An 11,583-nucleotide genomic window follows, 5' to 3' on the forward strand; every position below is an offset into this window, starting at 1 on the left:
CTGCAAAGGAGCAGTAACAAGGAAAGGCAATGGTACCACAGTCCATCAGAGGACAGTACGAGACGTCCCTCGTCCAGGAAGGGACAAAGGAGAATAACAGAAACCAGAATGTGCAGTGCACAATGGAAGAAAATCCATAAACTGCTGTAATCAGAATTAACAGTCAAACTGTGTGCAGAATCTCATGGATCTGCAAAAACAAAAAAGTCCTAAAGAAGGACAAAACAGCACGACAGTCAGATTGTAAAAAATGAGCATGCACCACAGTGGATGCAAGGAATGACAGGTGTAGAGACAGATGGCACCTCTGTAGAGATGTACAAAAAACCATATCTACAAGGACATACATGTATGTGGATTATAGGGATACACATAAGCAGACCGTGTGGACCGTGGAAGCCATACCACACATATGCCAAGCACAAGAAAAGTAGGATCGACAGAACACACATGATCTGAGGCTGTCCGCCCACTGATCACCTGGTAGTTATACTGACCAACTATACCAGGAGGTACAGTGTGTAAGGGATACCGGCAAAAACCGGGCACACACCTAAGACTCGCTCTCATAAGAAGTTGATAGAGGACTGTGCCGGCTTAATGAGTTTGTCGTAAGTAGAATAATTTCCAGAAATCAATGATCATTTCCAAACATGGTGTGTGTATTTCAAAATTTCACACATGAAGCCCTTACCATGCTCCAGGCTGGTAAGGTGCAGGGGCCCAACGGGCTCCCAGAAGAAATATACAAATGGCAGGCCAACGTTGTATGAGCCCATGAGACGCATGTTTCTTGAGGCGAGACAAGAGGGGGTGCTCCCGCCGGATCAACGGGAGGCCACAATCGTGGTCATCCATAAGGCCGGGAACCGGCAGACTACTGTTCCTCATACCGCCCCATCTCGCTCATCAATGTGGAGGGCAAGGTGTTGGCCAAAGCATTAGCGACGCGTCTACTTGTGGTCCTGCCTGATTTGGTACATGCCGACCAGTCGGGATTCATGACCCCTAGGAGTGCGCGGCATAACTTGAAGCGCCTCTATGGGGTGTTATACATGACTGAGGATGTGGGTGACACCCAAACGGCCTTGATGGCACTGGACGCCTCAATGGCCTTCAACAGTATTGAATGGCCGTATCTGTTCATGGTCCTGCAACAGCTGGGCTTTGGGCCGGTCTTCTGCAGCTGGGTGCGTCTGTTGTATGAGAGGCCGGTGGCCAGGGTGAGAGTGAACGCCGCTACGTCTCGGGTGTTCCATCTGGGGTGGGGTACAAGGCAGGGGTGCCCCCTATCCCCTCTCCTAATCGCCCTGGCACTCGAGCCATTGGCCCAGTGGATCAGGAGGGATCGGTCGTACCGGGGCTTGGCGCTCACCGATGACTGGGAGGAGCGTATATCCCTGTACGCCGATGGTATAGTCCTCTACATGGCCAGACCTTACCATTCTATGGCGCAGGCGCTCCACCTCTTTGAGTTATTTGGAAGTTATTCCGGCTATAGGATTGATTGGACCAAATCCTTGAACTACCCTCTCTCTGACCCCCCCCCCTCCCCCCCAAGTGTCCCGTCGCGATGCCCGGCACTGGTAGTCACAGAGGGATTTAAATACCTCGAAGTGTATATCACTAGGGTCAGGGCAGAGTTCTTTGTCAAAAACCTGGAGCCACACCTGGCTCCGTTGGCGTTGGATGTTGCTCATTGGCGCTCCTTGCCTCTCACACTGATGGGGCGCGCCGCGCTCTTCCAACTGCTGGCGTTACCGCGCCTCCCGTATATATCCTGCAGAACTCCCTATTTCCGGTGCCAGACGGGGTGTTCAGGCGTATATCACAGGCCCTGTGGGCGTTGTTCTGGGATGGGGGTAACCCGAGAATCACGCTTAACAAACGCACGAGGGGGGTGTACGATGGGGGACTGGCGCTACCGGATGTGCGGCTATACTATTGGGCGTCCCAGCTCCAGGTCATTAACGACTGGGTCTACATGGAGGCCTCAGAGCCAGCCTACAGGGTGGACAGAAACGCCATGCCAGATGGCAACTACGAACCTCTCCTATACTCGTGAAAACCTCGGGGTGACTTGCCTTCGCCTACAGGGGGTGGTACTGCAGTGCTGGAGAGAGGCCAATAGATGCCTGGGTTTGACAGACACTATAACCGGCAGAACCCCGCTCTGGTTCGTGGACCAACTGAAGGAGGTGAAGAGGCTTACGGGCTTCAAGGGCTGGAAGTTGATTGGAATCGAATACCTTGGGAATATTTGGAAGAGGGGGGCCCTCAGATCCTTCGACTACCTGAAAAAGGAATACCAAATGCATGACTCACAACACTACCATTACCTGTGTCTTTCTCATGCTTTGGACGCCCACATCCCATTAGAGACATCAATTCCAGAGAAGTCCCCCATAGAGGACATGCTCCTGCTAGACCCCATCGTAGAGACACCCACAGCAACCAATTACCGTAAATCCCTCTGTGTGCGAGGGGTTGCCAGGAAGAGGGAACATTCTTTCATATTCTTTAGGACTGTCCAAATGTGGTTCCTTTCTGGACCAGAGTGGCTCGCATGATGGAGCTAGTTGTGGGTTTGCCAGTCCCGGTGGAACCACAATGGTTTTTATTAATGATCAAGGCCCGACGGACTGGTCAAGGTACAACAAAATCTGTCTGGCCTTGGCAGCCGGGGTGGCGAAAAGAAACATAGCCAGTAGCTGGGGGGTGCAGGTGGCACCGCAGTGGGTCCAGTGCCGTAGGGATTTGGACTGGTGTCAGAGAGCGGAGGAGACAGTCTATAAGGCCAGGGGGTGCGTGAGGAAATGGAGGCAGATCTGGGGTCTCTGGCGGAAGTATAGAGGAGCAGGGGGGTAGGCGGGAGAGGAGTGATATGGGTGATAACGCCCCGTTAATGTATGATTTGCCTTTGAATGTGCAATGTATTGCTAAAGTACTTAAGATAACTGAACACTGTTATGTATTTTGCGAGTCTGTGATCAATCTTAATAAAAATATTTTTTATTTTTAATTCACAAATGAAGCAGCAAACAGCAGACATGTGTTCGGCGTGTGTGGCCCTATGGCCGTGGGCTTTCTCAAGGCTGTATATACATTGTGTAGACATGGTACAGGGAATGACGGGACGGTGTATGAAAGAGTAAAAATATGTAGCACAAAAAAGTTATGGTGTATGAGTTTCCCTCTACATCTTTTTATAATGAATATAAAGACATATCTGTGTGCTTATGTCTAAAGTCTCCATCACATTATTCAGTTATTCAACCATTCCTTGCCAGCCTTCCTATAAGATGCACGTTTTCCTTGTTGCTGGAATACAGCAAGTGACCTAGTCCCACGCTCAGTGAGGCCCTGCGGGTATTCCCACTTCATGAGTCCTACATCATGCTCGCTCCTGTTGCCTTTTTATATTTGGGTTTCGCCTTTTCTTCATACACAATCTATTTAGAATCAAGACCTTACACTTTTTCCATCTTTAACGCTCTACTCACCTTTACCCTCCAATGATACTAATAGCATTTTTCCAATGAGAACTTCACGGATGCCCTTCACCTCTTTCCTACCTCCACTCTGCCCTAATCTGGAGCCAGTAACTCTTCTATTGCTGCATATAGTCTTAATTGGCTTTTTTTGTTGCCCCACATGTTAAATACATTAAGGTACAAGGCAATTTATTATAAATAATTTTTCTACAGTTTGAGCGGTCTACTGCTTTTCACTAGGGGTGGGCTGAAAACTCAGCTCCGCCAGCGTAGCGGGTAAAGCCAGCCACCCCTTCTCCCCAGCCTGGTCCCTGCTTCTGAAAGCAACCAGGCCGGGGAGAGCCTCCCGGGCCTCGGTGGACCCCCGTCACCAGCACCCGGACCCTCGGCTGGCTTGCAGGACGGGGGGCTCTCGCACCCTGGGGCCTGCTGGACGGAGCTCAAGCCCCGGGCCCGGTCACTGCTTCCGAACCCTAGCCAGGCCGGGGAGAGCCTCCCTGGGCCCCGGGGACCTCCTGGTCCCCAGCACCTTGGACCCTCGGCTGGAACCAAGGAGGGTTAAGCCCAGGCCACGTCCTCGCCCCAACCGCCTACCTGGGGAGGCCATTTTTCTCGACTAGGGCTTTACAGAACTTTTGGGAAGGACAAAAATTGGAGGCAGACCGGCCGGCCGGCAGGTGAGCCATCTGGTGACCCGGCCCGCAGGGCCATCTGGTGACACGGCCTGCAGGGTCATCTGGTCAACCGGGACCCGCAGGACCATCTGGTCACTCGGCCCGCAGGGCCATCTGGTCGCTCAGCCAGGCGACCAGATGGCCCAGGATGACCCAGCACCCAGATGGCCTGTGAGGGTGCCGTACCCAGTCGCCCTTGCAGTCCAGCGAGGTGGCCATGCGCACTGAGGCAGCCACTCGGGAGGATCCTTTCCCCGGGTGTCTGCTGCCCACCTCCCTACCCGACTGGGCCAGCGGGAAGGAGTGGCCCGGCCGGCCCAGCCCATCTGGTCACCCTGCCGGCCCAAGAAGGATGGTGGCCCCTGTCACGGCATTCCTGGTGAGGCAGGGAGGGGGAGGCCCCCGTACCAGAGGGCACGTGGTGGAGGCGGCCTCCCGCAGGCCCGCGTTACCCCCTCCGCGTCCCTCCCATCGGCCCGGGGGCAGAGGGACCCACCCCTGGGTGTGGTGGAGGAGGGCGTCCGCAGGCGCCCACACACGGCGAGACAAAAGCTTGGCTCAGCGGATGACTTTCAATAGATCGCAGCGAGGTAGCTGCTCCGCTACTTACGAAACCCTGACCCAGAATCAGGTAGTCTACGGATCATTTAGCACCGGGTGCCCCACGAACAGCGGTGCACTAAGGGAGATGGAGGCGGCCCTCTTCCGTCCACACTCCGGTCCCCAAGCGAGCGGCTCTACGCACCGGTCCCCCGAGAAAGGCTGGCTATCCCAGGCCAACCGAGGCTCCACGGCACTGCGGTATCATTACGGTTTAGGGAGGATTCTGACTTAGAGGCGTTCAGTCATAATTCCACAGATGGTAGATTAGCCCCATTGGCTCCTCAGCCAAGCACATACACTAAATGTCTGAACCTGCGGTTCTTCTCGCACTAAACAGGATTACTATTGCAACCACACATCATCAGTAGGGTAAAACTAACCTGTCTCACGACGGTCTAAACCCAGCTCAAGTTCCCTATTAGTGGGTGAACAATTCTGCTTCACAATGATAGAAAGAGCCGACATTGAAGGATCAAAAAGCGACGTCGCTATGAACGCTTGGTCGTCACAAGCCAGTTATCCCTGTGGTAACTTTTTTGACACCTTCTGCTTGAAACCCAAAAAGTCAGAAGGATCGTGAGGCCCCGCTTTCACGGTCTGTATTCATACTGAAAATCGAGATCAAGCAAGTTTTTGCCCTTCTGCTCAGCGGGGGTTTCTGTCCTCCCTGGGCTAGCCTTAGGACACCTGTGTTATCGTTTGACAGGTGTACTGTCCCATTCAAACTCCCCACCTGCCACTGTCCCTGGAGCGGGTCTCTCCCGGTGGCGCCCCCGCCTCACCGGGTAAGTAAAAAAATGATAAGAGTAGTGTTATTTCACCGGCGTCCCGAGGGCCTCCCACTTATCATACACCTCTCATGTCTCTTCACAGTGCCTGACTAGAGTCAAGCTCAACAGGCGCTTCTTTCCCCACTGATTCTGCCAAGCCTGTTCCCTTGACTGTGGTTTCGCTAGATAGTAGGTAGGGACAGTGGGAATCACGTTCATCCATTCATGCACATCACTAATTAGATGACGAGGAATTTGGCTATCTGTACCACCTTGCGGTGGCTCATTCTGGGTTATTATGCTGCCCATCAGCGTCAATTCGGTTTTGCTTCCAACAATCCAACATTCTTTCGCTCCGGAGTACAGCCACACTGAACGCTGTCCTCACTGGAACTGGGATCACGTATAGGTCGGAGATAGTACACCCTGCAGTCCTTTCCAACAATTTAAAATTGTCTATGAACAGTCCTGAGAAATTAAAATATGATTAGCAGGACATCAATAATCAATGTGTGACAGCTATGTGTATGAGATTATTTGAGACCTATTCCTCCATCAAGACATTTCAATAAGTATGATGTACACAACTATATCTAAATTGTTCTAAGCACACATTTATAAAAAAAATACACATCTAACTAGAAAATGCACATCTATAAAATTGTAAAAATTCACATCTATAAAATTCACATCTATACTAAATGTTGTGTCCACTATAAACCTATATGTTAAAATAGTATGCTTTATAAGGGTGACGTTTGCGGCAAGAAAGTGTACATCTCAGTAAAAGCTTGATACTCAATTGTCCATGAATACTTGGCACATTTTAAGAGTGTCCATTTAAGTAGTCAGGCAAACATTTTTCTTGAATGGGAATGACATTTGCAAACCTAAATCAGTCAGAACAACATCATTAGATTGAGGCCAAATACCACGACATCCTACGATAAAGCCATTTAATTTTACAGTGCTGCATTTTGTGAGATCTTTGATTTGCTGTGACGAGATTCCCACTGTGACAGATCCTGACAGTATTTCACTTTACTCTCACACGCTAATTCAAGGGAATTCTGTGAGTTTTCATATCGAATTGAAACATCAATCACTACAGCTGAACCATTTTTGGTAAACACTACATCTTGTTTTTGTAGTTCACCTTGATTATTCTTAACATGAGGTTCCCTATATGCCATCCAACCACACCTTTTTGCTCTATCAATGAGCAATTCCAGAATTTTGCTGTGTTTTTTATCCTAATGTCCTTGGTTTTAGGACATGCGCCTGAATATGAGAAATTGTTTCACAAACATCATTACAATATCTACATGTAGCAAATGTACGATTTCTTCCTCTAGTGATGGTTTCCCTAGTAGATAAAACATTTGCTCTTAACATCAGCGCAGCTATGTATTGGTTTTCTTTCATTTTGTTATGCTTGCTGATCCAGAAGTTTGAGGTTGGATTACTTGCTAAGTATTTTATACCATCACCTTGGACAGGGAGATTTGCCCATTTCTCAAATTATTTTCTCCAATCATATGTTGCTAACAAATTCAAATCATAACTCAGAAACCCACTGTCTAAAATGTTAAGTTTGTGCGTTTTGATGATGTTATCAATTTTTTCATTTATTACTTCTCCTGCATACATGAACGAATGCGCTATGTACAGATCTGGAGCTGCCCTGAGATACAATAAACTATTGACTTTATTGAGACCAATTTGTGTACATAGTTGTGGTATACTGAGGCCCCCAAATGATCTTTTCGAGTATAGGAGACCATCATATGTGTATGCAGGAAGGTGTAGAAAATGTTTGACATACTTTTTTATTGTTTGGTCCAGAACAATTAAAGTTTTTGCTTCTGTTCCTATCATTTCCAGTTTGAATGATAGTTTAGGTACCAAGTACTGACACAAAATTTCTATTTTCTGCGTGGGCTTAAGTGGTAGATTATCAAGTTTTTGAGCCCAATTGACAAGAACCTCATTAATTTTGTTGTTGCTTGTATGACCAGTATGTGGATCAAAATTCCATCAGAGGTATCTCTCACTTTCTCCTGGATGAATATTTTCAATATTTTCTTTTTCAAATTGCCATGGTTTACAGTTGTTAATCAGGATTTTATCTTTATGGTGACTGATATAAAATCCATGCGTCTTTTTCACATTAAGTTTGAATCCTGTAATTTTACAGAACTTTTCAATGATTTTCAGATGTGTACTCATTCCTTCCCAGGTACTGCTGAGTACTGCGATGTCATTGGCAAAGGCGAGAGCGGTGATTTGCTCAATAAGACCATCAGATCCAAATGTGAAGCCCTTGCCGTTTTTCTGGAGGTCACAGATCAGAGGATCCATGGCAATGTTGAATAGTAGTGGGGATAAAGAGTCACCTTGTTTGACCCCAGATTTCATTGTTATTTCAGGAGTTGCTTCATTGTTCTTTCCCTTGAAAGATGTTGATGATTTAGTGTGCAAGTCTTTTATTATGTCTCTGATGTATGATGGAAATCTTTGCCTTGCGAGACTCTGTATAATGTGACCATGACTGACAGAGTCAAAGGCTTTCAATATATCTATGAACACAATCTGCTAATGAGTGACTGTTTTTTCGTGCCCCTTTCATGATATTTTGCAGGAGAGTCAGATTCTCGAGACAACCTCTCACCTTCATGAAGCCTTTTTGTCTCGTATTCAATTCAACAAAAAATGAGTCTTTTAGTTAGTATTTTTGTGAATAACTTCATGACTGCAGTACCGATGGTAATTGGATGCCAGTTACTGATTTTTTTAAGTTCACTAATCGGTACATTCTTGGGTATCAAAATTGATCTTTTTGATAATTTCTGGTACTCTTCTCATCATCAACTAAGACAATAGAATTCTGGGCAGCAGTCTTGGTTGTCTGCTGTGCACTTTATACAAGTCATTCAGACCAATCTTATCAGGCCCCACTGCTTTCTTTAAATTGGAGTTCTCAAAGGCATGAGTTATTTCGAGCAGTGTTATTTCTTTACATAGATTTCTAATTTCGTAATCCTCTGGTATCCGATCAATCGGCAAGAAATTAGGATTTTTCTTGTTTTCTTTTTCAATTATGTTTTTGTAGTATTGAAAGATTTCATCAGCACTGATTTGGCAAGTGGCATCTTCTGCCCCATCAGTGATAATCCTGGCAATTTTCTTTTTGTCTTTTTTAAACATTGCCTGGTATTCTTTATAGCTGCCCTTTGCTTTGGCATAATTTTTCTTGTGCGGCCGATTAAGACTTCCGTTTTTCTTGTCTTTTTTTGTTATCTTGTTTCTGTTGCTCATCTTGAGCAGAGATCATAGGCTCATAATTGAGTTCTCTTGCTGGTTCATTTGTTGGTACACTTGCTGGTGTAGGACTTATATCAGTGGTGTTTTCTGCGATATAAGTCACTACCTCATCCATCAGATCCATAGCAGCATCGTGTTGCTCTACGTTTTGGGTGTACTTCTCGATTTCTGTGATTCTGTCTTCCAGCTCATCAAAGTACTTGATTTTTTGCGCACGTTTGCGATTGATAAAGTCTCTGTGCTTTTCTGTTGTTACTTCCATTGAAACCTCTGGTTCATCGCAAGAGTCATTTTCAGAAACATTTGATGCTTGCAGTACATCTTTTGCAGATTTTTTGCTTTTAGCTCTTCTATCTCCTTTTTTTCTGCAATTTGTTTTATGTTTTTATTGTCAAAATGTGGAACCATCAGCGCATTAATATTCCTCTTATTTTCATATACTTTTTCCAATTCTGCTAGTAGCAGTAATTCTTCCTGTGACCATAATTTTGAGAGTTTGCTGCTTGCTAGAGCTGCTAGTCTAGCCTCATTTTGTGCTCTTGGATGCGCATGCCGAGCAAGTTGAGAAACACCAATTTTTATTCCAAATCTGAGGTCACTGAAGCTGCATAGGAATGGCAGCTCTCCTTGTTGAGGTCTTCCTTTACATTTGGCATAATGGCATGCAATATTGTGGTATTCTGCTTCTTTGTCAAATTTTGAGCAGTACGTTTTAGTATAGAAGCCTTTTTGCTTGTTGGAGACATGTTTTCTCAGTTCTTTAAAAGTTCCCAATATGTCTCCACACAAGTCACATTTATATTTTTTTCGTTTGGTTACTTCCAATAAGTGACTTTTTTTGTGTAGTCACTTTTCTTTGTTATTACATCTTTGCTGACCTCGTACACATCGGGTAGATTTTCAAAGTTTGCTGTATCAATGTCATTCTTGGCTGAGGAGGCCACAAACTCAATGGATTTGCGGAGGTCTATTGTTGTGTCTTCTTCTGCTACGGAGGGTGAACTAGGGCCTATATCGTGATCTGAATCGTTGTTGCTTGTTGCACTGTTTGAGGCTGGTGCTAGTTTGTCGAATTCGGTGAGGAGGTTAAAGATTTCTGGGAAAGACAGCACCTCCTTACGCCATCTTAACGGGGCTTTTATTCTCCAGGAACTATCCCATGTGGAATTGGGTTCGTTTGCTTCGCCATTTCTCACTATCACGCTTGCTGCCATGATAGAACCTTGTTTGGCCTGTCTCTATATGCTACTCTACGCAGAGTCTAGCACTACAGAGGCAGTTACCGGCAGGACCACTGGGAGGTAAAGGCCACTACAACCGAGAATTACCCGCGCATCATTGAATTTCTTCACTTTGACATTCAGAGTACTGGGCAGAAATCACATTGTGTCAACACCCGCCTCGGGCCTTCGCTATGCTTTAATTAAACAGTCGGATTCCCCTGGTCTGCACCAGTTCTAAGTCAGCTGCTAGGCGCCGGCCGAGGCAGAACGCCGCCCCCGCGCCCCCAGGGAGGGGGCATGGGGAGAGGCGACCACCGCAGCTGGGGCGATCCACAGGAAGGGCCCGGCTCCCATCCAGAGTCGCCGCCGCCCCAGAGGGAGGCGCCTTGTCCAGCCGCAGCACATGCCCAGCCCCGCTTCGCGTCCCAGCCCGACCGACCCAGCCCTTAGAGTCAATCCTTATCCCGAAGTAACGGATCTGACTTGCCGACTTCCCTTACCTACATTGTTCCAACATGCCAGAGGCTGTTCACCTAGGAGACCTGCTGCGGATATGGGTACAAACTACAAAAAAATTGCCAATGCTGCTAATATTAATGAACCAATTAATTGTCTCCTTCACACACAAATTGAACACTATGTGAGGAATATTTGATTTTTTGAATCAATCCTTTTGATTTAGATTTTATTTCAACTTTTCATTATTTCATTTACTTTTTTGTGTATTATTATATTTCAACAAACCATTTAAAAAAAAGACGTAACATAAACAAACATTTACACAATATTGCACTTCTCCAGCAATCACCCCCGAAGCCTAAAAGAAAACTTGCCCTATGGGCAATATTTAAGGATTCGCAGAAATTGCCAAGACAAAGAAGAATACTTAAAACATGCTGACAAACTGACTATCAATCTAATTGAACGTGGATATCCTAAAAAATTACTCCGACCTTCCAAAAAAAGAGCGTGGTGGACACCACGAGAATGTCTGTTGGAGAAAAAAGTAAAAAAGAAACTGGACCGAATAGTACTAGTCACCACATATTGCCCTAATTTCAACATGTTAAAAAAGGTTGTAAATAATAATTGGCATTTGGTGAAAAATCTTTGCGAAGAATTAAAAAAGCCTCCCCTATTTGCTTTCAAGAAAGAATCAAGTATAGCAAATAGATTGGTCAGAGCAGCGTTACCAATAAAAACACAACCGACCTTGAGGACCATGATGGGATTACCCCCAGTCATGGGCCACCATAAATGTGGTGGATGCAATTGTTGTGACTCTACTGAAGAGGGGTCCACGTTCAAATACAATGAAATAACGTGGAAACACGATTCTTTTACAAATTGCAAATCACGATACGTGATTTATGGGATTAAGTGCCCATGCAATTTACTTTACATTGGCAAAACGAATCAAGAGATTCGTACAAGAATACAGCAACATAGATCGCGACTAAAACGAAAAGTCCTAAATGCTCCATTAGTTCATCAC

General features: G+C 46.2%; 1 protein-coding gene and 1 pseudogene across 2 annotated transcripts in view; both read right to left on the reverse strand.

Moving 5' to 3' along the window:
• TRIO (trio Rho guanine nucleotide exchange factor) overlaps positions 1–11,583 on the reverse strand; it is a 4,034,553-nt gene that overhangs the window by 183,228 nt on the left and 3,839,742 nt on the right. The gene's annotated exons all lie outside the window — the stretch shown is intronic.
• LOC144829687 (28S ribosomal RNA) overlaps positions 4,714–11,583 on the reverse strand; it is a 10,630-nt pseudogene continuing 3,760 nt past the window's right edge.

Source organism: Lissotriton helveticus, chromosome 4_1 (genome assembly GCF_964261635.1).
Source record: "Lissotriton helveticus chromosome 4_1, aLisHel1.1, whole genome shotgun sequence".
Taxonomy (NCBI): Eukaryota; Metazoa; Chordata; class Amphibia; order Caudata; family Salamandridae; genus Lissotriton; species Lissotriton helveticus.